The following is a 25431-nucleotide window of genomic DNA, read 5'->3' on the forward strand; positions in this document are numbered from 1 at the left end:
CGTGCGTTTGGTAACATTTATTGTCTTTATTGTCTAAACAAATCAAGTGCAATTTCAATTTGTGACTGTGATGAGAAGAAATGCTGGATAACAGTTGACACCGGCATTGAACTGAAACAACCTTTGCCTATTCCGTGGTATATAAACGCATTTCCTGCAATATTTACACAATATAACTCGTTGATTATCCCGTATTCATGCGTACAATCACATTTTCTATGCCGAAGTGTGAATACTAGGTCTTGAAAAATATTCACAGAGTATTCGAAGGTATTCTAGGTCAGAATACGCGGTGTGTTTTATTCACAGGTATTCACATCGGAATACCCCCAATATTCCGAGGATATTCACAGTGAATATCTGTGAATACGTGTGAATATGGACCATATTCGAACTCATATTCGCACGTATTCACCTGTGAATACGCGGTTTTTCATGCAGTGCCATAATATAAGATTTTTAATTATCGTCGGCAAGGCGTATCCCCTTGGGGGAACACCTTGCCTTAATAGTCTATTTATAAAATCACATTACATAAATTTCTTATTTCCTTCGTAAATATTTTGTTTTATATTATACTGTACAATCATTCACATGATGGTTATAGTCGGTGCAAACACGCAGTTTGCTTGCAACTGCACATACCATTGTTGTTTTTGGAACTTAAAATTTATGCCAAAAGGATTTACTCGTTGTGATGTTTAATATTGGAGATAAGTTGTTTTTTTTAATTACATTGTACTAGATTATATATTTACATATCTATAGAGTATATGTTTACTGTTTAAATATTCATTAAATCAGTATCATATTTAACATTTACATATAACCCAGTGGCACCAATAGGGCTAGTAACATGCTATGGAAGAAATGTTGCAAACACTTTTTAGAAACAGATTTTAAATGATTTTTCCATAGGTTTTCGCACTTTGTATACATGATAATGTTAGCTTAATTCTACTGTTTCTAAAACTTCAATATATATATATATATATATATATAGTACTATAAGGTATCATAAAGTACTACGAATTACTTATATAGTAAATAATCACCAAAACGTTTAGGAGGCCAACACTGCCTTCTTGGTTTAGGCGATAGCTATCCGTTTTGACGCGAAACTTCACAGTCACGACCGCTGGATTCGATCGATTTCTTCAACAACTGTTTCCGAGACAACGTGTCCGCGATGTTTTCTGGACCCGGAAGATACTTAACAGTAAAATCATAATTCTGCAATCCTAGAACCCACCTTTCGACTCGTGCAGAGGGCCTATGGGTTTTGGAATAAATCACTTCTAATGGTTTATGGTCTGTCAAAACCTCAAAGTGAATCCCGAACAAATACACATGAAAACGCTCACAAGCCCATACTATACTTAATGCTTCTTTCTGCGTCTGAGAATACCGCCTTTCCATGTCAGAAAGACATCTACTAGCATATGCCACAACCTTCATTACATTTTGTTGCTTTTGCACAAGCACTGCACCAAGACCAACAGGACTAGCATCTGAGATTATCGACGTTTCTGCATCCTTATCAAAAAAAGCCAATGAATCAGCGGTAGACATCGTATTCTTAAGCTCTTGAAACACCTTATTCTGTTCATTTCCACAAACAAAAGGTGTAGTTGTCCTGGTTAACTTCCGCAGGGGTTCAGCCGTTATAGCTAAATCTGGAATGAACAGACTACAGAAATTTACCAGACCAAGAAAACTCCGAACTTCAGAGGCTGTTTTCGGCTCCGTAGCATTCACCACAGCCCTGACTTACTCCTCAGTGAGCCCAATTGTAGTGTATATGCCTTGTCTCTGATACGGATTCATACAGACTGATCTAGTCTTCATAAAATGTTTTATTCTCTGTTTTATTCTATGTTACAGCATCATCCAGCAAGCCAACAACGGTGCTAATTACGCATGCATATTTATACCTTACAGCCTAATTAAATATTCAATATATATATCACATAGACTACAAGATCTGGAGCTGAACGCCCATGGTCATTTAATTTACTTTATCCTTTTCACAAAGTTCATAATGAAAAACGGTTATGGTAGGATTCGAACCATCGATTTAACACTTCGGAGACCATTGTTTTTGCCACTAGACCACAAGGTCTTGTGCTGAACGTTTATGGTTATTTAATTTACTTTATCCTTTTCAAGAAGTTCATAATGAAAAACGGTTATGGTAGGATTCGCACCATCGATTTACCACTTGGGAGACCATCCTCCTCGCCACTCGACTACAAGGTCTTGTGCTGGATGGCCATGGTTATTTTGTTCTTTGGGTGAACGGCTATGTTTATTTGATCTACTTTACTGTTTTAACGAAGTTCATAATGAAAAAGGGTTATGGTAGGATTCGAACCATCGATTTACCACTTAGGAGACCATCTCCCTCGCCACTAGACAGCAAGATCTTGTGCTGAACGGTAATGGTCATTTAATTTATTTTATCCTTTTAACGAAGTTCATAATGAAAACGGTTAAGGTAGGATTCGAACCATCGATTTAACACTTGGGAGACCATCGTCTTCGCCTCTAGACTGCAAGGTCTTGTGCTGGATGACCATGGTTTTTTAGTTTACTTTATCCTTTCACGAAGCTCATAATAAAAAATGGTTATGGTAGGATTCGAACCATTGATTTACCACTTATGAGACCATTGTCCTCGCCACTAGACTGCAAGATCTTGTGCTGGATGGCTATGGTTATTTAGTTTACTTTACCCTTTTACGAAGTTCATAATAAAAAATGGTTTTGGCAGGATTCGAAACATCGATTTACCACTTAAAAGACAGTTCTATTAGGCATTAGACTGCAAGGTCTTGTGCTGAACGGCGATGGTTATTTAATTTACTTTATTCTTTTAACGAAGTTCATAATGAAAAAGTCATGGCAGGATTCTAACCATCGATTTACTACTTGGGAGACGATTGTCTTCGCCAGTAGGCTGCAAGATCTTTTGGTGAGCGGTTATGGTTATTTAATTTGCTTTATCCTTTTCACGAAGTTCATAATGAAAAAAGGTTATGGTAGGATTCGAATCATCGATTTAACACTTGGGAGACAATTGACTTAGCCACTAGAATGCAAGGTCTTGTACTGAACAGCCATGGTTATTTAATTTACTTTATTCCTTTCACGAAGTTCATAATGAAAAACAGTTATGGTAGGATTCGAACCATCGATTTACCACTTGGGAGACCATCCTCCTCGCCACTCGACTACAAGGTCTTGTGCTGGATGGCCATGGTTATTTAGTTTACTTTCTCCTTTTACGAAGTTCATAATAAAAAGAAAGCTTTTGGCAGGATTCGAAACATCGATTTAACACTTGGGAGACCATTGTCTTCGCCACTAGGCCACAAGGTCTTGTGCTGCACGGTTTATGGTTATTTAATTTACTTTATCCTTTTCACGAAGTTCATAATGAAAAACGGTTATGGTAGGATCGTCCCATCGATTTAACACTTGGAGACCATCGTCTTCACCACTAGACCGCAAGGTCTTGTGCTGGATGACCATGGTTTATTTAGTTTTCTTTATCCTTTCACGAAGTTGATAATAAAAATGGTTTTGGCAGGATCCGAAACATCGATTTTAACACTTAGGAGAAAATTTTCTTAGTCACTAGACCACAAGTTCTTCGGGGAACGGCTATGTTTATTTTATCTACTTTATCGTTTTCAAGAAGTTCATAATGAAAAACTGTTATCGTAGGATTCGAACCATCGATTTAACACTTGGGAGACCATTGTTTTCGCCACTAGACCACAAGGTCTTCTGCTGAACAGTTATGGTTATTTAATTTACTTTATCCTTTTCACGAAGTTCATAATGAAAACGGTTATGGTAGGATTTGAACCATCGATATAACACTTGGGAGAAAATTGTCTTTGCCACAAGACCACAAGTTCTTCGGGTAAACGGCTATGTTTATTTGATCTATTTTACCGTTCTTACGAAGTTCATAATGAAAAACGGTTATGCTAGGATTCGAACCATCGATTTATCACTTATGAGACCATTGTCCTCGCCACTAGACGCCAGATCTTGTGCTGGATGGCCATGGTTATTTAGTTTACTTTATCCTTTTACGAAGTTCATAATGAAAACGGTTATGGTACGATTCGAACCATCGATTTAACACTTGGGAGACCATCGTCTTCGCCACTAGACCGCAAGGTCTTGTGCTGGATGACCCTGGTTATTTAGTCTACTTTATCGTTTCACGAAGTTCATAATAAAAAATGGTTATGGTAGGATTCGAACCATCGATTTACCACTTCTGAGACCATTGTCCTCGCCACAAGACTGCAAGATCTTGTGCTGGATGGCCATGGTTATTTAGTTTACTTTATCCTTTTACGAAGTTCATAATGAAAACGGTTATGGTACGATTCGAACCATCGATTTAACACTTGGAGCATCGTCTTCGCCTCTAGACCGCAAGGTCTTGTGCTGGATGACCATGGTTATTTAGTTTACTTTACCCTTTCCACGAAGTTCATAATGAAAAACGGTTATGGTAGGATTCGAACCATCGATTTACCACTTGGAGACCATCGCCCTCGCCACTAGACAGCAAGATCTTGTGCTGAACGGTTATGGTTATTTATTTACTTTATCCTTTTAACGAAGTTCATAATGAAAACGTTATGGTAGGATTCGAACCATCGATTTAAGACTTGGGAGACCTCATCTTCGCCTCTAGACCGCAAGGTCTTGTGCTGGATGACCATGGTTATTTAGTTTCTTTATCCTTTCACGAAGTTGATAAAAATGGTTTTGGCAGGATCCGAAACATCGATTTAACACTTAGGAGAAATTTCTTAGTCACTAGACCACAAGTTCTTCGGGGAACGGCTATGTTTATTTTATCTACTTTATCGTTTTCAAGAAGTTCATAATGAAAACTGTTATCGTAGGATTCGAACCATCGATTTAACACTTGGGAGACCATTATTTTCGCCACTAGACCACAAGGTCTTCTGCTGAACAGTTATTGTTATTTAATTTACTTTATCCTTTTCACGAAGTTCATAATGAAAACGGTTATGGTAGGATTTGAACCATCGATAAACACTTGGGAGAAAATTGTCTTTGCCACAAGACCACAAGTTCTTCGGGTAAACGGCTATGTTTATTTGATCTTTTTACCGTTCTTACGAAGCTCATAATGAAAAACGGTTATGGTAGGATTCGAACCATCGATTTACCACTTATGAGACCATTGTCCTCGCCACTAGACGCCAGATCTTGTGCTGGATGGCCATGGTTATTTAGTTTACTTTATCCTTTTACGAAGTTCATAATGAAAACGGTTATGGTACGATTCGAACCATCGATTTAACACTTGGGACCATCGTCTTCGCCACTAGACCGCAAGGTCTTGTGCTGGATGACCCTGGTTATTTAGTCTACTTTATCCTTTCACGAAGTTCATAATAAAAAATGGTTATGGTAGGATTCGAACAATCGATTTACCACTTCTGAGACCATTGTCCTCGCCACTAGACTGCAAGATCTTGTGCTGGATGGCCATGGTTATTTAGTTTACTTTATCCTTTTACGAAGTTCATAATGAAAACGGTTATGGTACGATTCGAACAATCGATTTAACACTTGGGAGACCATCGTCTTCGCCTCTAGACCGCAAGGTCTTGTGCTGGATGACCATGGTTATTTAGTTGACTTTACCCTTTCCACGAAGTTCATAATGAAAAACGGTTATGGTAGGATTCGAACCATCGATTTACCACTTGGGAGACCATCGCCTTCGCCACTAGACAGCAAGATCTTGTGCTGAACGGTTATGGTTATTTAATTTACTTTATCCTTTTAACGAAGTTCATAATGAAACGGTTTGTAGGATTCGAACCATCGATTTAAGACTTGGGAGACCATCATCTTCGCCTCTAGACCGCAAGGTCTTGTGCTGGATGACCATGGTTATTTAGTTTACTTTATCCTTTCACGAAGTTCATAATAAAAAATGGTTTTGGCAGGATCCGAAACATCGATTTAACACTTGGGGGAAAATTTTCTGAGCCACTAGACCACAAGTTCTTCGGGGGAACGGCTATGTTTATTTGATCTACTTTATCGTTTTCACGAAGTTCATAATGAGAAAAGGTTAAGGTAGGGTTCGAACCATCGATTTAACACTTGGGAGACCATTGTTTTCGCCACTAGACCACCAGATCTTGTGCTGAACGGTTATGGTTATTTAACTTACTTTATCCTTTTCACGAAGATCATAATGAAAAACGGGTATGCTAGGATTCGAACCATCGATTTAACACTTGGGAGACCATCGTCTTCGCCACTAGACCGCAAGGTCTTGTGCTGGATGACCCTGGTTATTTAGTCTACTTTATCCTTTCACGAAGTTCATAATAAAAAATGGTTATGGTAGGATTCGAACAATCGATTTACCACTTCTGAGACCATTGTCCTCGCCACTAGACTGCAAGATCTTGTGCTGGATGGCCATGGTTATTTAGTTTACTTTATCCTTTTACGAAGTTCATAATGAAAACGGTTATGGTACGATTCGAACCATCGATTTAACACTTGGGAGACCATCGTCTTCGCCTCTAGACCGCAAGGTCTTGTGCTGGATGACCATGGTTATTTAGTTTACTTTACCCTTTCCACGAAGTTCATAATGAAAAACGGTTATGGTAGGATTCGAACCATCGATTTACCACTTGGGAGACCATCGCCTTCGCCACTAGACAGCAAGATCTTGTGCTGAACGGTTATGGTTATTTAATTTACTTTATCCTTTTAACGAAGTTCATAATGAACGGTTATGTAGGATTCGAACCATCGATTTAAGACTTGGAGACCATCATCTTCGCCTCTAGACCGCAAGGTCTTGTGCTGGATGACCATGGTTATTTAGTTTACTTTATCCTTTCACGAAGTTCATAATAAAAAATGGTTTTGGCAGGATCCGAAACATCGATTTAACACTTGGGGGAAAATTTTCTTAGCCACTAGACCACAAGTTCTTCGGGGAACGGCTATGTTTATTTGATCTACTTTATCGTTTTCACGAAGTTCATAATGAGAAAAGGTTAAGGTAGGGTTCGAACCATCGATTTAACACTTGGGAGACCATTGTTTTCGCCACTAGACCACCAGATCTTGTGCTGAACGGTTATGGTTATTTAACTTACTTTATCCTTTTCACGAAGATCATAATGAAAAACGGGTATGCTAGGATTCGAACCATCGATTTAACACTTGGGAGACCATCGTCTTCGCCACTAGACCGCAAGGTCTTGTGCTGGATGACCCTGTTATTTAGTCTACTTTATCCTTTCACGAAGTTCATAATAAAAATAATTTTAGCAGGATTCGAAACATCGATTTACCACTTAAGAGACAGTTGTCTTAACCATTAGACTGCAAGGTCTTGTGCTGAACGGTTATGGTTATTTAATTTATATATCCTTTTCACGAAGTTCATAATGAAAACGGTTATGGTAGGATTCGAGCCATTGATTTAACACTTGGGAGACCATCGTCTTCGCCACTAGACCACAAGGTCTTGTACTTGATGGCCATGGTAATTTAGTTTACTTTACCCTTTTACGAAGTTCATAATAAAAAATGGTTTTGGCAGGATTCGAAACATCGATTTACCACTTAAAAGACAGTTGTATTAGCCATTAGACTGCAAGGTCTTCTGCTTAATGGCCATGGTTATTTAGTTTACTTTATTCTTTTCACGAAGTTCATAATGAAGAAGGTCATGTCAGGATTCGAACCATCGATTTACCACTTGGGAGACAATTGTCTTACCCACTAGAATGCAAGATCTTGTGCTGAACGGCCATGGTTATTTAACTTACTTTATTCTTTTCACGAAGTTCATAATGAAAAACGGTTATGGTAGGATTCGAACCATCGATTTAACACTTGGGAGACCATCGTCTTCGCCACTAGACCGCAAGGTCTTGTGCTGGATGACCCTGGTTATTTAGTCTACTTTATCCTTTCACGAAGTTCATAATAAAAAATAGTTTTGGCGGGATTCGAAATATCGATTTAACACTTGGGAGAAAATTGTCTTTGCCACAAGACCACAAGTTCTTCGGGTGAACGGCTATGTTTATTTGATCTATTTTACCGTTCTGACGAAGTTAATAATGAAAAACGGTTATGGTAGGATTCGAACCATCGATTTACCAATTATGAGACCATTGTCCTCGCCACTAGACGCAAGATCTTGTGCTGGATGGCCATGGTTATTTAGTTTACTTTATCCTTTTACGAAATTCATAATGAAAACGGTTATGGTCGGATTCGAACCATCGATTTAACACTTGGGAGACCATCGTCTTCGCCACTAGACTGCAAGGTCTTGTGCTGGATGACCCTGGTTATTTAGTCTACTTTATCCTTTCACGAAGTTCATAATAAAAAATAGTTTTGGCGGGATTCGAAACATCGATTTAACACTTGGGAGAAAATTGTCTTTGCCACAAGACCACAAGTTCTTCGGGTGAACGGCTATGTTTATTTGATCTATTTTACCTTTCTTACGAAGTTCATAATGAAAAACGGTTATGGTAGGATTCGAACCATCGATTTACCACTTATGAGACCATTGTCCTCGGCACTAGACGCAAGATCTTGTGCTGGATGGCCATGGTTAATTAGTTTACTTTATCCTTTTACGAAGTTCATAATGAAAACGGTTATGGTAGGATTCGAACCATCGAATTAACACTTGGGAGACCATCGTCTTCGCCACTAGACCGCAAGGTCTTGTGCTGGATGACCCTGGTTATTTAGTCTACTTTATCCTTTCACGAAGTTCATAATAAAAAATAGTTTTGGCGGAATTGGAAACATCGATTTAACACTTGGGAGAAAATTGTCTTTGCCACAAGACCAAAAGTTCTTTGGGTGAACGGCTATTTTTATTTGATCTATTTTACCGTTCTCACGAAGTTCATAATGAAAAACGGTTATGGTAGGATTCGAACAATCGATTTAACACTTGGGAGAAAATCGTCCTCGTTACTAGGCCACAAGGTCTTGTGCTGCACGGTTATGGTTATTTAATTTACTTTATCCTTTTCACGAAGTTCATAATGAAAAACGGTTATGGTAGGATTCGTCCCATCGATTTAACACTTGGGAGACCATCGTCTTCGCCACTAGACCGTAAGGTCTTGTGCTGGATGACCCTGGTTATTTAGTCTGCTTTATCCTTTCACGAAGTTCATTATAAAAAATAGTTTTGGCAGGATTCGAAACATCAATTTAACATGCACTTGTTAGAAAATTGTCTTAGCCACCTATCAATAACATGCACTTGTCGTGAACGGCTATGTTTATTTGATCTACTTTATCGCTTTCACGAAATTCATAATGAAAAAAGGTTATGGTAGGATTCGAACCATCGATTTACCACTTATGAGACCATTGTCCTCGGCACTAGACGCAAGATCTTGTGCTGGATGGCCATGGTTATTTAGTTTACTTTATCCTTTTACGAAGTTCATAATGAAAACGGTTATGGTAGGATTCGAACCATCGATTTAACACTTGGGAGACCATCGTCTTCGCCACTAGACCGCAAGGTCTTGTGCTGGATGACCCTGGTTATTTAGTCTACTTTATCCTTTCACGAAGTTCATAATAAAAAATAGTTTTGGCGGAATTGGAAACATCGATTTAACACTTGGGAGAAAATTGTCTTTGCCACAAGACCAAAAGTTCTTTGGGTGAACGGCTATGTTTATTTGATCTATTTTAACGTTATCACGAAGTTCATAATGAAAAACGGTTATGGTAGGATTCGAACAATCGATTTAACACTTGGGAGAAAATCGTCTTCGTTACTAGGCCACAAGGTCTTGTGCTGCACGGTTATGGTTATTTAATTTACTTTATCCTTTTCACGAAGTTCATAATGAAAAACGGTTATGGTAGGATTCGTCCCATCGATTTAACACTTGGGAGACCATCGTCTTCGCCACTAGACCGTAAGGTCTTGTGCTGGATGACCCTGGTTATTTAGTCTGCTTTATCCTTTCACGAAGTTCATTATAAAAAATAGTTTTGGCAGGATTCGAAACATCGATTTAACATGCACTTGTTAGAAAATTGTCTTAGCCAGCAGACCACAAGTTCTTTGCGTGAACGGCTATGTTTATTTGATCTACTTTATCGCTTTCACGAAATTCATAATGAAAAAAGGTTATGGTAGGATTCGAACCATCGATTTAACAGTTGGGAGACCATCGCTTTCGCCACTAGACCAAAAGGTCTTGTGCTGGATGGCTATGGTTATTTAGTTTACTTTACCCTTTGTACGAAGTTCATAATGAAAAACGGTTATGGTAAGATTCGAACCATCGATTTACCACTTCTGAGACCATTGTCCTCGCCACTAGACTGCAAGATCTTGTGCTGGATGGCCATGGTTATTTAGTTTACTTTATCCTTTTACGAAGTTCACAATAAAAATAGTTTTGGCAGGATTCCAAACATCGATTTAAAACTTTGGAGAAAATTGTCTTGGCCACTAGACCACAAGTTCTTCGGGGAACGGCTATGTTTATTTGATCTACTTTATCGTTTTCACGAAGATCATAATGAAAAAACGGTTATGGTAGGATTCGAACCATCGATTTAACACATGGGAGACCATCGTCTTCGCCACTAGACCAAAAGGTCTTGTGCTGGATGCCCATGGTTATTTAGTTTACTTCATTCTTTTCATGAAGTTCATAATGAAAAATGGTTTTGGCAGGATTCGAAACATCGATTTACTACTTAGGAGACAGTTGTCTTAGCCACTAGTCTGCAAGGTCTTGTGCTGAACGGCCATTGTTATTTAGTTTACTTTATTCTTTTCACGAAGTTCATAATGAAAAAAGGTCATGGCAGGATTCGAGCCATCGATTTAACACTTGGGAGACAATTGCATTAGCCACTAGACTGCAAGATCTTATGGGAATGGCCATGGTTATTTAATTACTGTATTTCTTTTGACGAAGTTTATAATGAAAATCGGTTATGGTAGGATTCGAACCATCGATTTACCGCTTGGGAGACAATTGTCTTCTCCAATCGACTACAAGTACTTGTGCTGAACGGCCATGTTCATTTAATTTACTTTATCCTTTTCACAGATTTATAATGAAACACGGTTATGGTAGGATTCGAGCAATCGATTTGCCACTTGGGAGACCATTTCAGTTTGACAACCTTCAATCCAGCTGTTTTTGTAGCATTCTAGTAAAATTTTGTATGTTCCTTCACAGGCAGCTAGTGATCTAGAATAAAAATAACCAATGATTCAATATTTTGTCCACCACCACCCAAGGTGTGTGTACATAGCTTTTACTAGTAAACAACTCTAATATGTCTTTCCCTGAACAAGTAAAGTTGTCGGGCTTAAATAGAAATAAACACACTTACAATGATTTCACAACTTCTTCTTCTTCTCGTTCCCGTTTGCTTCTATCCGATTCGTTAAACAAGTTTTTAAAGAAATTCTCTAAAGCTGATAACGTGATGTTATCATTGAATCACCATCTTTTGGTGTATGGAAATGAATATTGTGTTTTCGTACTGCTTAATTCACGACCAATATGTCGGTTGGTCGGCAGCTCTATATATTTTTTATGATATTTATTTCATCTAACGAGTTTCGTACATCTCGACCAATTAATATGGCATTTAAGAGTACTAATTGCACGGATTTGGATGGATTGGCTGCGGATGGCATAACCTTGAGTATTTGTGGAGATATTGCTTTTCGATGTCGGGTCAACATACAACGAGTTCGTTTTGAATCTAAATACAAAGTCTCATTTGCGATTGCTAAAGAAACGAAACATGGATTTGTTAGTCTAGTCCTGTGTACGAAGCCTTCAAGCAGGATCTAACAATGTGTGTGGATGTTTCGCCTAATCCTGGTCCTCAATCTTTTGATATTAATCAGTCGGATGAGATGTCTCAACATCGAAAGCAGTTACGTTTGATGAACACGTTTCGACCCGCTAATAATCCTGAGGAGCATAGTTCAATGCTTGGGCAGTTGAATCTACAGAAAGGTTGGTTGTTCCATATGACCTATAGGAATATTTGCTATAATACCTACTTCGCAAACACCACCGCCACACTATACAAACACTATCATCCTGCAAATCATCAGGAAGCTATCCCTGTTAGAATCACGGACCGTGTCCCAAAGCCTGTAAATATAAATGGCAGAAATTATATTAAGAGAATCAATCTCATCAATATTCCTTTATCAGGCATTGCCAACACTCTTGATACAGCTGTTACTCAGTTTTGTTCTTTTGGTCTTCTCAACTTACGGTCTATTCGGACAAAGCGAATTTAGTCAAAGACTATGTGGTTGAGAATGAATTTGATATATTTGCGATTACAGAAACCTGGCTTCACCCTGACAAATTTGATCATATATCTTTTGGGAATTTCACCCCGAAGGGCTACTCCTTTAACAATATCTCGAGACAACAAGGTAGAGGGGGAGGCATTGGTATACTATACAACAACACTTTAAAAGTCAAGCTGGACTCGGCGAAAATGTTCTCACACATTAAGTCTTTCGAAGTGATGGGTATGCAAATCAATGTGTCATCTCAAATTCTAAATATAATCGTATTATATCGACCTCCATGTAGACGATAAGTCGGAATTAACAACAAAAAAATTCTCAATCTTGTTGATTCTTTTAATCTGGAACAACGTGTAAAACAACCAACACACTTTGCTGGTCACACGTTAGACCTTATCTTGTCTCGCCACGAGGAAAATATTGTTCAATCTATTGACGTTCATGATCCATCTATATCTGACCATTACACGGTTACATATGAACTCAATTTTAAAAAACCATTGTTTCATAGAAGGGTCGTGGAGTCACGTAAAATTAAAGCAATCAATATGGACTCGTTCCTTAATGAAATTAGGCTATCTCCGATTAACACTGGGAACACGGCTGATATAAGTGCGAAAGTCAACCAATACAACTCGGAGCTGCCCAAAATTCTGGATCATCATGCACCACTTATTTCAACACTGCATGAAAAGCGCCGTATTCTAAGGTATTCACATGTGAATACGGGTGTGAATAAAACACATATTGCAAGCGTATTCCGACATGGAATATTAGTGTGAATACGGCATCGTATTCTTCAGTATTCTAAGTGTGAATACGCCGTGAATATGCCGCGTATTCTGACCAATATTCACACTTGGAATATCTCACTTCTCACTTAATCCGTGTTTCCACAAAATAAATTCATCAGCTGACATTTTTAAACTTTATTTTGAATGCTGAAAAATTGAAGTGGAATTTTATAAATAATTTGGCGCAAAAACCAAAAAGCGCTCTTTCGAGTTTAATAAACATTGAACGAGGAGATCGTGCGTTTGTGGCTGTAAGAAATCTTTTTGGCGCTTACAAATAAGGGAAGAGAGTGAAGGATGCCAAGGGCTTGGTAAAGTCTGAAAACTCTGGTCGCAGTTAAAGAGCATGCCGGCGAGTATTTGTATGCCACGATTCCCACGAAGTCTGATGAAGAAAATGCGCGAAATAGAAATGAGATTGCATGGCGCGATTTCCACAGCACCTTATGTTCGCTAATACGTGTAAAATGATAACGAATATTAACCGTATTTCAAGGATTTTTTATTGTTCAAAACCGAAAACGCATATACTGTTTGTGCGTAAGGGACCTCTTCGGTGAGTGACTAAATATCGTGCAGCTGAATTCAATAGCCGGCCTATAGACTATACCCTATGACCATGTTGGGAGTAATCTCAACATTTTATTAACAAATTACCTGGTGATAAGAGGTTAATGGGTTATGCGTTCGCAGCCTGTGCGAATGTTTAGGCATTTATTGTCCCTCAAGTCTGTCCATTAAGGAAAATATCAATATGAACAAACATGCATAATCTTTAGGTTGCCATGTTAATTTGCATAGCAGTCATACACATTGCAATGGTAGGTTTATCCACAGTTAATGTGTTTTATCAAGGTTGATCAAATGCAATACTAAGATTTCAGTCAATTATTTAAATTTTATACAGTCCTTAACAAATCATGTACATGTGATAGGTTACAACATTTCACATTTTATAAAATATTATTGGAACATCACAAATTGTTCAAAAATATGTAGCAAAAACACAGCCTATCATGAACTTCTACTAAGCTGTTATGATTTTCAATCTTTCATCAGCTGATTGTTAATTTATAAGCAATGTTGTTTTAGTATATATGAAACATTGCTCCTGGAGTATGTCAGAAATTATACTTAATAGTAAATTGTTGAGCAAAGCAAGTGATGTTTTTTTACTTGGTAAGATATTAAAAACTATAGGTGAGCAGATAATGAATCAGGAACTTCTTTCACTGGGTGAAAAATCCTCTTCATCTTTAGCAAAGTTAAGGCCAACTCTTTTGGGAATTTTCTCAATCTTGCAACCCCTGATGGCTAAAAACAATTAAAACCACCTTAAAGCAATTATTGAACAAAATACATAGCAAACTTTCTTAAGCTATAATAGATTATTATCCGAAAGGTTAATGATAATAGTAAAAGCTGATGTTGCATGCATGGCCATTTGTTTTTATTGTTGTGCATAGAATTTATGCAGTGTAATGAAATTATAATATTCCTAGGAGAATGTATATGTACAATGTACAATGTACACACCATTCATATAATTTGGAAGCTAATCAATTAGGGTAAAAATGGAAACAAATTCTTCCATGAACTTAAAGCTGTATATACACATAGCTACTCCTAGTATGCAAACATCGAGAAGCTGTAGTAAACTCATCTACACTTTAATGGTATATTCTTTAAGTATTGTGATTATAATTTATGTACGGAAAAGTAATTGCAAACAAATCAGTAAACAGTCTCAGTTATAAATTATGATGAGGGCAATGTTAAAAGGCTTCACTTAAAAACACAGTCTAGCATGAACTTCTAAGCTGTTAAGATTTCTGTCTTTGGGCAGCTGGTTGTTAAGATTCCTATCTTTTGGCAACCAGTTCAATAGCTATTCTGTGGTAAATATTAGTGTAAATATAATTCATATATGCTAAAAGGAAAAATATAGGCCATTATTTTGTTAAAAAATATGTATTATATATAACTAAAAAACACAGTCTGGCTTTGATTTCTAAGCTGTTAAGATTTCTGTCTTTGGGCAGCTGATTGTTAAGATTTCAATCTTTTGGCAATCAATCATTAGCTATTCTGTGACAATTATATAACAATATATATATCTATAATATATAAATTTTGCCTAAAATATAAAAAACCCTCATGAAATGCACCAATGCACCTCATTTCAATGCATCTTGAAACGTCTATCTAAGGGTTATGTTATGTTAAAGTTATGATTACAGCAGCTTTCTGAATATTTGTGGTAGGTAAGAAAGTAATGTCCCTTTTCAGTATTGGCAAACTTTTAAATTTTGTTTGTATTGAGTATGGCTTTGAAATGGCAAACATTTGTACCTACTATAATTAGTGTGTGATGGAGGTAGGATTGATGAAAACCATCATACAATTTATTTATTTACAAGCAGGTACAGTTAGCTGTGTACAAATTAGCTACAATAAACACAATCGTAATCTATTTATATTAATAAAAACAAAAAAGTGATGAGCCCAGCCGTAAAAGCGTTGGCCTCGCACTATTGTTGTTGTGTTGTGTTGTTTCAGGACTATAGTATGACATAACTCTTGTTATTATTAAATAACTTACCTGATTTTAGCGCCGCCACAAGAATTATTTTGGGGCATCGCGAACATCTTTAATAATTCAAAGTTGAACAGCTTGAACTTCTTTTGAAACCACGCATTTATATATAAGCGCCCTGGTTGAAACCAATTGACATTTGTGCCATGTTATCGTTTTGTAAACAAAGGGAACTGGACAACTTTTGCGAGGAATCATTTAAAGACATTTATTTGTTATTGTTATACGACCTCCGAATTTCGCCATTTATTCGCAATTTCGCCGCAATTCCTTGGCGCAAAAATTGTCACTAACATGTCGAAGAGGAAATTTCCAAAAGGAAATTTCCTACGATTTCCCAACACTGAACTGTATATATTACGGATGCTTTTGACGATACAGAATCATCAACTTTCTACCCATGTGTTTACGTATCCAAGCAAAAATAAAAGTATTTTTTTTATATATAACTTCTTTTACACAGGTAATTAAAGAAATTGATGGATATTTCTCTTTTTATACAGCTTTTTTACGACTTACGAGGCTACTCAGCGCTCATCGACTGAGGATATACGATACTCGACATCCCTGCGGCAGCAAAAAAAATTAATCAAATAAAAATCATCGTGCGTTTGGTAACATTTATTGTCTTTATTGTCTAAACAAATCAAGTGCAATTTCAATTTGTGACCGTGATGAGAAGAAATGCTGGATAACAGTTGACACCGGCATTGAACTGAAACAACCTTTGCCTATTCCGTGGTATATAAACGCATTTCCTGCAATATTTACACAATATAACTCGTTGATTATCCCGTATTCATGCGTACAATCACATTTTCTATGCCGAAGTGTGAATACTAGGTCTTGAAAAATATTCACAGAGTATTCGAAGGTATTCTAGGTCAGAATACGCGGTGTGTTTTATTCACAGGTATTCACATCGGAATACCCCCAATATTCCGAGGATATTCACAGTGAATATCTGTGAATACGTGTGAATATGGACCATATTCGAACTCATATTCGCACGTATTCACCTGTGAATACGCGGTTTTTCATGCAGTGAAGAGAGATAATTATTCGTCCAGCTGCACCTTGGTACACTGAACAAATTAAAAACGAAAAACGTATTAGAAGGAAACTCGAGCGGGTATGGCGTAAGTCAAGACAATCCTGTGATCGTCTAAAATACAGTCAGCAATGTCGCCGTGTCAGTGAGCTATTATAGGAAAGTTGTACTCGTTATTATTCTGAAATTGTTAGAGATAATTGGAGTGACCAAAAGAAATTATTTAAAACCGTTGGAAAGTTACTACATTATACCCCTGATTCTCAATATCCTGTGTGCCAATCTGATGAGAATCTAGCTAACAATTTTATGACTTTTTTGAGGACAAAATTAATAAAATATATGAAGATCTAACGGAATCCACTTAGCTAAATAAAATGTCGTTGTTTGCAGCTAAATGAAATGTCGTTGTTTGCAGTAATCCTCAGTTATTCTCCTGGTTTCTCATCGTTCCCAGTCTCTTCATCCTTACTGCGAAAACTGGTTTGAAAATATTAAAGATTTGGTGGAGAAATACTTCAAGTGTGTGGTCTTCTTTTTTCTTTATATTTTGTTATGTAAAAATGTAATATTTTGGTATGTTGATTTTTGTTTAAGTTCGTGATGTATTTCTATGTAGCCTCAGTCTTATCCTAATGGGAATTTTTTTTTAGATGTGAAGAGAGGACGGCCAACCGAATTAAAGCTCTAAATGTGCTTTGTAACATATTAGGAACGTTATCTCCACTATATGAGGTATAAAATTTTAGTACTTTGAATAAATTTTAGTCCATTTTTCTAGACATTAGCGATATTATGAATCTTTTTCTAGTTTTATAACTCCTTGATTTTTACAGGAAGAAATACTTGAGAATTCAGTGTTGCCACATTTAGACCACATTGTCAAAGATCGGGATATTTCTGTGCGGATCCGAGCTGTCCAGCTTCTGGTCGATGTTATTGAATCCTCTGATTCACCGAAAGTTTGCGATGTTTTGCATATAATCGAGAAGGTACTCAATACAATCATTTTCAGACGGTTTCATTTCTCCACTCCAATTTCCCTCTTCATTCGTGATGAGCTGATACTGTACTTCAATAGAAAATTCTTTCTTATCAGTGAAAGCTTCCTGACCTGAACCTAACTATATATCCGCAAATTGGATCGTTTTACACGGGGGTCGTGAATGCAAACGCATCAGTGAAGTAAAAGGATATATATTTCATTTATCAATTCCAGATTGCCACTGTCCAGTTGATCCTCTCAAGCGATACGTTAAGCCGTCATGTAAAGAACATGTAAGGTAATTATAGAGACTGCAAGGTATATGTAGGAACATCTAGAGACATAAAATTACATCTAATCACTGTAATTTGTCTTTGTTGCTGCAGCCTCAGGATGAAACAGCATAGAAAGACATCAAGGAGGCTGTATTAGGATTAGTACGCTTGTTCAAGGTAATGAAGGACATGCAGAGATTGTCCACACATATTCGTTCATTGTGATGAAGTTATTTTCGTGAACAAAAATAAGTGTAATTTAATGCCACACTTGCTTCTCTTTCAGTAATTTCATTCTATTTTCGCAGATAAAATTGTTGCGTAAACCTCAAGAACGAGCCGAACGAATATTCAATATATTAGTGTACCACATAAAAACTCATTATGACAATGGCTATCGGACGTATAGTGCATCGGAAATACGGCTTTCGGTAAGGCAAATTCAATTTTATTTCTCGCGATTTTTCTATGATGTCTCACATTGTGTTTTCTTAAAGATTCTTCAATGTTTCCTCAGTCTGCGAGCTGACAACGTCTAGGCCTTGTGCAAGACAAAAGTAGAAAAGTTTAATTCACTTCGTATTTTGTTTGTTCTGAAAGAAAATGTTGGTTAATGACGATAGTGCCACGTATGTCAGGTATTCTGCTTCCAAAATTCCTTTTCTTGTTTGCGTAATACATTCTCATTTTTGTTTTAGTTCTGCAGAAGATAAGACAAACGGGATTGTTTCACTGCCTTACAGCGAGGCGATGAATGTTATTCTTGTGTGCTTACAACAGGTAAACTTTTCTATCATAATGTATCATCTGGCATTAAGTTTCGATTGAAGTTCAACTTTCTTCATTTTCTAGGAATTGGAATGGGAGGTGTTGGATGTTCTTCTGAGGAACTTTCCAGAGGCACTGCAAGATAAAAACTTGATACTTTCTGGAGAGCAATATTTACGTTCAATATCTACAGTCTTCTCTAAAATGGGAAGGGAAGTGAAGTTGTGTACTTTTCACACCAAAATCATGAACTAAAAATTTTACTTTGCATTCAGGTTTCAAATTACAATTTTCTTCCTAGATTATTTCGTGTTCCTAACGATATGCGCCGACCTCATTTGTACGCTAGAATTTTTCCAGTACGGTTCTTATCAATCAGTTTTTTGCATATATCATAATATCTTACCATAATTATACCAAAACCATATCATACCATAACCATACCATATCATATAATCATATCATATAATCATATCATATAATCATATCATATAATCATATCATATAATCATATCATACCATAACTAACCTTAACTAAATCATACCATACGATAACCATATCTTACCATAATAATATCACACCATACCATACCATAACGAAATCATACCATACCATAACCATGCCTATCATACCATAATTATATCCCACCATACCATAACCAATTTATACCATAATTATATCATACCATACTAATGATTTAATTGGATATTTTATTGTAACACGTGCAGGTATTAACGGAGCTGTGTACGTACCACATTTTTATTGGTCAAGATGAACAGGTAAGAATCTGCGTGACTTTATTTTCAGCGGTTGTCTGTTCTTGCTTAAACGTTGTTGTATATTTCGTCTAGTGTTGTCTAATGCGTACTTGGTTGCTCATTTCGCGACCTTAAGCGTATCTTGTCTCACCATATGTATGGTAGAAATGCCTCCAGTTATGGCAAGGTATGGCTACTTAAAATAGTCTGGAATTTGAGACGTTTTTTTATGTCCATTAGCACTTTGTAAGAATGAAGTTGATTTAAGTAGTTGCAGCGTTTTAGAAGTTTATTTATTTGGAGATATTTGAAATCGTGCCTTGATAATGTGCTCAGTGAATTTACAGAAACGTTTTTCAATAAACTGCAGCCTAAACGTAACGTCTCTTGTGATGCGAGATACTCCTTCACAAATATATGATTTTTTAAGTAATAATTACTAAATTTTCTGTCCTTAGACTGCTCCCACAATATCTGGAAAAGTTTACTAAACTTTCGCCAACGTCTCAAGTTGCCATACCACTGCTAGAATTTTCCTCTGGTATGTTTCTTGAAGTTACGTAAATTATGAAATCTGTTACAAAATATCAATGTACCCCCTAAAGAGAGCTAGGTTGTGTAAACACACAATCGTATTCGGCGAAAAGTTGGTAACATTCTTTTAAATCGTTTAAATCGCATTGTAACAGCTTTGTGCTTTGTACAAAAACTTCACAGCGATCCAGTTGAAACAAGTCTTTGGAATATGTTTGCCTTACACAGAATCATCGAAGTTGGCTCAACGCGATAACATCTGAAACTTTTTATTATTGGTTTTGTCAAAATGAATAAAATATAAACGAACTGATATGTTTCACCTTAGATACTCTCAATACACTGTAGCTCTTGCTGATAAAGTCATTTCATCCTGGTTTGTCAACTGTCCGCTATTGTTAAGAAAACAATTCGTGCCATTTATTACGAAAGTAAGTCCACATGTCATTCTATTGCCAGGGGGATTGCTTGCTGAATTTTCAATAGATATATTTGCAAGAGCGACCAAGTTTTAATATTCTTCTAGTGAAAGCTCTTAGGAACGTAGTTGTCATTTCCAGGCTTCTTCAACTGATAGAAAAACTCGTGCAGATGATTATAGCCCGGTGCCAAACACAAAATTCGATACCAAAGCATCTGACCTTCTTACCCGCGATTTAAAGCCCACTGGTACCGTAGGCTCAATACAGAAATCTTGTGACTCAAACATCTTGTGACGACCAGCGGTGGGAAAGACTGAGATTTATGAAAGTTTAATTCCAAAACAACTCTTTGGTAAGGTCAACGATGGGTCAAACCTGTTCAATGTTTTGGTTGGGCATTCCGTTGGCGGAATGTCAAATTGATATTGTTGTATTTCAGATGATTTTTCGGCCGAACTCATTAAAGAAGGAGCCAGACAACGCCTTGAAACTACAACAGAACTTCTTAGCAAGAGCACAGACAGCGTACATTGATTGTAGATCTTGTCAAAGATCGCCTCGCATCGTGTAGAGAAGATGAGGAAACTAATATTGAAGATACCCGGGATGATGTTGTAAATGAAGAAAACCGAACTCAAGGAGTCAGGTTTGTAATGTTAAAACAGATCGGCCATTGTTCGCGCATTTACGAAATGAACAAATTATCTGCCAACATTTTAGACAGCGCAGAACAAAAGATGCTGCTTACAGAACACGGCAGATCTTAACCCTCGTCGATTTTATTACAAGATTCCGGTCAAAAGTTGAATCTTGGTTCGGCATTTCTTCAACGAACTCGATATTTGAGTCGTAGTCCGAGATATGGACCAAGCGCTTTTAAGGTAAGAATTTCTCTTCAAACTCGCTTTGCATGAAATTTACTTCGTGCAAGAACATTCACTATCCATCCCTTATATTGCTACTAACATGACTGGCAGGGGAAGCAGAAAAGAAAGAGATCTTTGATTTAGACTAGCTTTTTCATTTTACAATCGTTTCAGATTGATGTCGTACCAGATTCCAAAGACACTGTTTTACACAAGGAAGAAACTGAAGGCAAGCGAAATTACCTTTGCAATATGGAGGAAATATATATTATAATATGACTATATTTACCTATTTTTCTTTCACAGGGAACAGTCAAGGCTTATTAACTCGTGAAGAGTTTCAAAAGGTAGCAATTTTAAGATCACGAATCATCATCGTGCATTAATCTCAACATCTGTTTAATTTTAGCCTGTTCCTGGTAAATCCCTTCTGGATGCAAGTCCTTTGAAAACTTTTTTTGAGTTAAGACGAGGATAAACTTAATGAATCCGTAAGTCAAGTAATAATAATGATAAATTGGTCTTATACGGATTATTAAAAACTGAGCATTATAAACCGGTAAACTCAGCAACCGGTAATCTCAATTTTGCACTTCGAATTACGTAATTTAATCCTTGTGGTTGAAGGTGAGGACTTGCAACGTTACTTATTTATTACAGGGTGACGATAGCGTGGGGAATTCAGGGGTCGGTAGACTTAGGGAAAGACACTCGTAATATAATAAATTTTACAAAATATATCCTTAGGTTTTCCTATGAGTTACAATAAAACCTTTACAATTGTTCATTGATGAGCTCAGAATGTTTCGTTATCACGTGGCCTATGCACGACTCTTAATGGTTACTGTTAATCTGTTGTAACCACCTGCTGTACTGGTACGATGATTATCACATTTTATTTGAGCTTTACATACCCGGGGAAAACACTCAGCCACGTCGAGGTTATTAGCTAATTCCAACAGCTTGTCGTAGTATTCATTGTGGAATAAATCTACAGAGGCACGTAGTTTTGCCATTTCATCCTTTAAAAGATTAATCTGTTTTATTGATTCCGCAATATCGATTTTTTTTCTTCTTTAATTGGACCGTCAATGACAAAGTATGATCCAGAACATGTTGGGTGATAATGAGAGCAGCCATAAATTCAAATTTCTCCACGTTGCAAAATGAGACTGTGCGTCACTAGCTAATCTAGGAAATGGCCCTTCCTGCGATCCTCCAAACTGCATAAAATTGAGTGTTTTGTAGATAACTTTGAATGCATCCAAACAACCATCGCGGGATCTTATTCGTTCTACCCATCGTGTCGTGGAAGGCTTTGCGAGCTTGTTACGGGTTAAACCAAACTCTTTCATCTTTTTACTTAGATACTGTGAGCGGATAGGGAAACTGATAAAAAAGCTGGCGATATTTTGTGCCTGACTCAACATATTTTTCACTGGAAGAATTGAACACGCTTTGGCAACAATAAGGTTTAAACGATGACTGGAGTAATGAACATGCAACGCCTTCGGGTTTTTCTCTAATATTCTCCCAGAAATACCTTTTACCTGGCTGGACACAGCACTAGCACCGTCATATCCCTGGCCTCGACAATTTTGAAGGGAAGCCCGACATCTTGAAGTGTACTTTGACTAATGAACGGAATCAAATCCAAAGGCGAAACAGTTCGGTATACAAATGAAAATGTTCTTGAATCATGTAAAACTTCAAATTTATTCAAGGTATGTTATATAATTAATAATGCATAATATATTTTCGAAATATTATAAATTTGAACTTAAAATCAGTGTCTACCGTCTACTTTTTTGCATATTATAAAAGTAGCAAGCAAATTCAAATGACCATAAACCCGGCATTATTTTAGAATTCGAAATTTTGACAGGATATAATTTTGTAGTTTTGATAGTTTATACCCCAACAGCCAAACAATTTTATGATACTTATCCCTATATTGATCATTAAACCCTATAGAATGTATTAAATTATCCAGAAAGTATAAGCTTGGAGTTATCATTAAAAAGTGCCTTGCACCAGGTGAACTATATTTATTCAAATCTATTTACTAATTATTGTATTTTACTAATTTTGTATTTACTAATTATTGTATTTACTAATTATTGTATTTTACTAATTTTGTATATACTCATGTGTTTTATAGTGATAATAATAACAATAGGTTGATGTTCGCGGTCATAAATGTGTTTTTGGCCCGACTTCGAACTCATTTTAGCCCGAGCGTAGCGAGGGTTAAAATGTGTTCCGCGAGGAGGGCCAAAAACACATTTATGCCCGCGAACATCAACTCTATTACTATAATATATAATAAACTATAAACTATTATTGCTATAATATATGTTCAACATCGTCAGCCTTCATCCCCTTAGCTCAGTAAGTCATGCGACATTCCATGTCAGTTCCAGTAATTGTTCATCTCAGACCTTGAAAGAAAAAAAACAAACATTCCAAACACTCCAAACACTCCAAACACTCCATGTCTTCTGACCTGGATTCAAGTTTACTGCTTTTATCATCTTTTTTATTTCACGTTTCCATTTTGAACATGTCCAATTGCAAAAAAGTATCCAGCCGACTTAAAATAGTTTTATTTTTGCAGTTACTTTCCAGAATATACCGTTTGGTTAAGACTTGTGTATTATAGTATATCATAGTTTTAAAACTTCTTTTTCTGTCAGATATTTTCAATAATTAGCTATCGAGACCATCCTCAGTTGTTCGGGCTGGAATACACAAGCGGTCAGCTGAGAAATTACTCGTCTTCCGACAGGTAGTTTAAAAAAGCAGATTTTGTATGAAGCTATATAAAATATTTCTTGTTCTGAATGTTTGTATTTCACCAATCTAGGGATATATCATTGGCTGGTTAGCTACACGGGGTTAGAGGCAGTGGAAATGGAGATGTTTGTGTAAAAACGACCCCAACGAAGAGACTGTACGCTTTTTCATAGATGATTGAGCGAAAATTATGGTCAAAATTTTCCTGATGAAAATCTCGCACTGCTATGATTGCCGTAAATACGAACCCTCATTTCATTCTCCTCCTGACGTATGGGATCTCATATAACACACAAACAATTACACTTCTCGTCAGGTATTCCTATTAGTCAGTCCAATACATCACATACAGCAAAAGAAGAATTGTTTTTTTAAGATGATATATTTTTCAAGGTTATCGTTGGGGTCCATTGTATAACGTTGTTGACGAAGAAGTAGAAAGCAGTCATTTAAAATTCCTCGCTGCGTCTCCAGGTGAAATATTTCTCTTTTTATTTCACTTTAAATTTTTGAAATATCTCCAAAAGCTTATATTGTCTTATTACTGGTTCCTTGCAGGAAATTTAACCGAAGATGTGTAGAGATTTAACTGCAATATTTCCTACAGCGGTCTACTTCATGCAGTCACCCAAGACGTAAGTTGACAATTTCTTATTTTGTACTTTTCTGCAGACAAAATCCTGTGTAGAGAATATTATTGCATTTTTACTGAGTTTTAATGTTCTGTCAAAATCTGGATTAAGGCTGTTTTCCACTCACGTGTTTTTCATACGCACGTTAGTTTTCTGCATATTTTAGTATGCATTAGTTGACCTAGATTTACAACAATAATCGTTATAAAGGAAGCGAGAATAATTTAAATTGGCAATTGAAGCTTATTATAATCATAACCATGTACGTACGGACTCGAGTTTACTTGATAGTCGATAGCGTCGACAGCAAATGACATTGAAACGTTTGTATGGATATTTCGAAGTCCTGACAGTATAATTAATATCCCGTAGGTTATTTCAAGCAAATATTTGACTAGCGACGTCGAACAAGGCCAGTTAACCGCGTCGTGGATCGTAAACTGACCTCAATACAGAAAGTGGGGACAAAATAGCCAAAATACAAAACATTTGTTCTAGGCCTCTCAGTTCCCGCCTCGCCGCGTATAAGGAACGTTAAGAGGCT

At 36.8% G+C, this 25431-nt stretch overlaps 1 long non-coding RNA gene across 1 annotated transcript; it reads left to right on the forward strand.

Annotated features, from left to right (window-relative positions):
• Positions 1-21910: 21910 nt before the first annotated feature.
• On the forward strand, positions 21911-24195 carry LOC114543398. The gene is made up of 4 exons (XR_003690025.1): positions 21911-21950; positions 22827-23183; positions 23434-23496; positions 24156-24195. It is a non-coding gene; the product is annotated as an uncharacterized LOC114543398 (long non-coding RNA).
• Positions 24196-25431: the final 1236 nt, after the last annotated feature.

This window comes from Dendronephthya gigantea, unplaced genomic scaffold (assembly GCF_004324835.1).
Source record: "Dendronephthya gigantea isolate DGI-Jeju-01 unplaced genomic scaffold, DenGig_1.0 000451F, whole genome shotgun sequence".
Taxonomy (NCBI): domain Eukaryota; kingdom Metazoa; phylum Cnidaria; class Anthozoa; order Malacalcyonacea; family Nephtheidae; genus Dendronephthya; species Dendronephthya gigantea.